The sequence below is a fragment of the Cibotium barometz genome, chromosome 65 (assembly GCF_041138505.1).
Source record: "Cibotium barometz isolate CiBa-2024 chromosome 65, ASM4113850v1, whole genome shotgun sequence".
Taxonomy (NCBI): domain Eukaryota; kingdom Viridiplantae; phylum Streptophyta; class Polypodiopsida; order Cyatheales; family Cibotiaceae; genus Cibotium; species Cibotium barometz.
The window spans coordinates 24816870-24820052 of record NC_141110.1 but is presented as its reverse complement, the minus strand read 5'-3'; the positions used below and the strand labels follow the sequence as shown (position 1 = coordinate 24820052).

General features: G+C 50.9%; 1 pseudogene across 1 annotated transcript; it reads right to left on the bottom strand.

Moving 5' to 3' along the window:
* Nucleotides 1-633: 633 nt before the first annotated feature.
* Nucleotides 634-2832, bottom strand: LOC147603095 (laccase-12-like; annotated as a pseudogene). The gene is made up of 6 exons (XR_015265726.1): nt 2725-2832; nt 2486-2640; nt 2143-2387; nt 1909-2037; nt 849-1827; nt 634-764 (listed from the first exon to the last, which is right to left on the bottom strand). The product of XR_015265726.1 is annotated as a laccase-12-like (transcript).
* Between the last annotated feature and the right edge of the window lie 351 nt (nt 2833-3183).

Sequence of the window (3183 nt, the reverse complement as noted above, 5' to 3'; positions counted from 1 at the left end):
CACCCTACTTTCATAATGAGGGTATGCATCTTTGATTATCCTAGTTGTGTTTCTTCCAAGTGTTTCTTTAGTCCTAAACTCTACATCTTTCACCCTACTTTCATAATGAGGGTATGCATCTTTGATTATCCTAGTTGTGTTCCTTCCAAGTGTTTCTTTAGTCCTAAACTCTACATCTTTCACCCTACTTTCATAATGAGGGTATGCATCTTTGATTATCCTAGTTGTGTTCCTTCGAGAAAACAAATAATCTTGAATCAAGAAACTCCATCCCTTGATACCAAAACAAAATATTAAGTGTACTCTCCAACATGGTATCACTCATTACGTTCAGGCTGCTCCATCTTCTGCAAATGTGCCCCGTAAAATTACATTTATTGAAAGCTTGGAGGGGTTGCTGGACATGAAATATCCTCCGTCGATGGTGGACATCCACATAACGTACCAAACACAAGGGAATCCTAAGAAGAATTCCATGAAGTGCTAGAAGGGGAAAATAAAAAGAAGGAAGAATGAAAAAATTGGCTGGGTGTGGGATTCATCAGAATCCTGAGTAACAAAACACAAGAGAAACCTAAGAAGAATCCCATGGAGTGCTAGAGCGAAGGAAGATTGAAAAAAATGGTTGGAAGCTTAGCAAGATGGCAAGTCGAAGGGCGGGGCCTGAACGGACTGCTCTGGCCCAATGCCGTTTGTTACAAGGAAAGCAGTTTCCAAACCCCAACTCGTGTGGGTCTCCAAGTGACAGTGCATGAGCCACACTCCTGCATGCATAGGGTTGTGACACTAATGTGAGCAATGCAAGAACATGAAAACTTGTTGAAGGCATAATATTGATGTAGTTGTACCTGGATTGTCCGCCCGGAAGCGGAGGGCGACCCACCCTCCCTTGGGGACGCCTACAGTGTTGCGCTCAGGAGGGTCGGCCATGTTGAATGTAGAGGGATCGCTCGTGCTATTGTAGTTTCCGACTCCTTGGCCTACCACAAAGAAGTTGTAGCCGTGGAGGTGGATCGGGTGACTCTCGGTGCCGAGGATGCTGGTGCCTTGTAGAACGAGCTGTACACTGGAGTTGAAGGGCAGCCAGGAGAGCCGTGTGCCCATCTGCGGAGCGAGGTTCTTGGGTTGTGCACCAGTATAGTTGAAAGGCCTTACGGGGTTGTCCGGAAAGCTAGTGGGAAAGACATTCATGGCACTGGTCCGATTCTTCTTGACGCTCATCGACTTGAAGAAGAAGGACTGCAGGAGGGCGGTGTTGGGAAGGGTGAAAGAAACATTGCTGACTGCGGCTGCGAACATGCCTCCAGAGGGCCCCTGGCATATTTTGGAGCGAGGGCACGGTTTTCTAGCCAGGCCCACGGTGAAGAGCAAGTGGCGGTCTACATTGAGGGGAACGGTGGCTGGGAAGGCGTTGGAGTTGAGGCTTCTCAGACTAGCGCTGAAGTTGTTGGCCAAGGTGGTGTCGTTGTAAGAAGGAAGGGCAGGCAAGACCGGCGTGGAGGAGTTGGGGGATCCCAAATACTCAACCACTGCGGTGGCCGTGGTATTGTCGAAGGGCACGGTGGGACCTGCGGAGTTGTAGGCCCTCACTGCGAGCAAGTACCTTCCGGTTGGCTGATCGGCAGTGAGGAGGACGTTAGTGGTCTGCCCTGGCGCGATGAGTATTGAGCTGGCCTTGAAGGGCTTGGTATAGGTGGCGTCGATCTCCACCACGGTCAGTGTATGGTTGGCGACTCGCGAGGCTGAGGAAGAGCTCGTCATTGAGGCCGGCATTGATGATTCGGAGCAGGTAAGTCTGGTTCTGCGCCACCGGGAGCTTAAACATATCTGCAATTTAATACGCTGATTTTTACAACAACCAAATTGTGTACAGACAATAAGCTGTCCGTGCTGAACAGTAATGATTACCCTTAGCGGAGCAATTGTAGAGGGCTCCCGGCTGCCCGTTGATCGTGTAGGCATCGGAGACGTTGGGGCCGGCTCCAGACTGCAGCGCTTGCTTTATCACAAATTCCGTATCCGAATTCCACCACTCACCTGAATTTGTAAGTTGCAAAATTCTCAACGTGTTACTGCATGATCGACGACCAGTGCCACCCCTACAGGATGGCCAACTTATCTATTCGATGGGGGGCAACGTACCGAGGACGATAGGGATCTCTTGGGCCGGCTGGGGGAATGGATAGCTGCGCTGTGCCTTTGGTAGGATGATGAAGGCCCCGTGCACAGTAGAGCGCATCCAGGAGATGTGGGCGTGCCAGAAGAGGGTGCCGCGCTGGCCGGTGACGGTGAAATTGTAGAGGTAGCTCCGCCCCGGCTGGATGGGGCACTGCGTGATGTAGGCCGGCCCGTCGAACCACCCGGACCGCAGCTGACGAACGCCATGCCTTGATACATATCGATCGATCCACAGCAAAGTAAAAGCCGAAGTAAGTAAATACCTATGTGGCCGTAATGGCGTTCGTGTTAGTTCAGATCAAGTTACCAGTGGATGGTGATATTCTTGTCAGGCATCTCGTTGATCACTTTGACCAGCACACGCTCCCCCTCTCCCACGAGCAGCGTCGGCCCAGGAAACTCGTCGTTCACCGTCACCATGCGTTTGGTGTGGCAAAGCCGGGTGAAGTTGCTGTACTTCACCTGTGCGCGTGGTGGATTAATGTCAAAATTTGCAGCCCCTGCGCAACCAACGACACACACACACATACAGAGTCGGTCACTTACATGGAATTTAAAGCGGCGGATGCCCAAGTGTAGCTGTGCCCTATGAACAGGGAGAATTGCTAGCGCCGCAACGACCAGCAAGAGAGAAGAATAAAGGCCGTGCGCCATGCTTGCTAGTTGACTTTCTCAGGAATTGGCGTCCACGACTGTGGCGCCCACTTTATATACGCAGGACGATCGTCACCAACCGTTGCTAGGACTCACCAACCGCTGCTAGAACTGCAGAGGGTGCTCTTTTCTTATCGCAGTTGCTTCAAGCTATCATCCATATCTTCCGGCCCCGAGTGCCTTGAGTCTCACCATATCTAGTAGCTGTAACTTGTCCGTTTCTAATGCTTGGCAAAGCAAAATGGGGCCTTATCTTTAGTGGGTGGCGTTTCTTGACAACCCACATCCACCCGTTGTACGTTACAAGCAACAATCACACTTGATATATATATATCACGTGCTTTGACAACT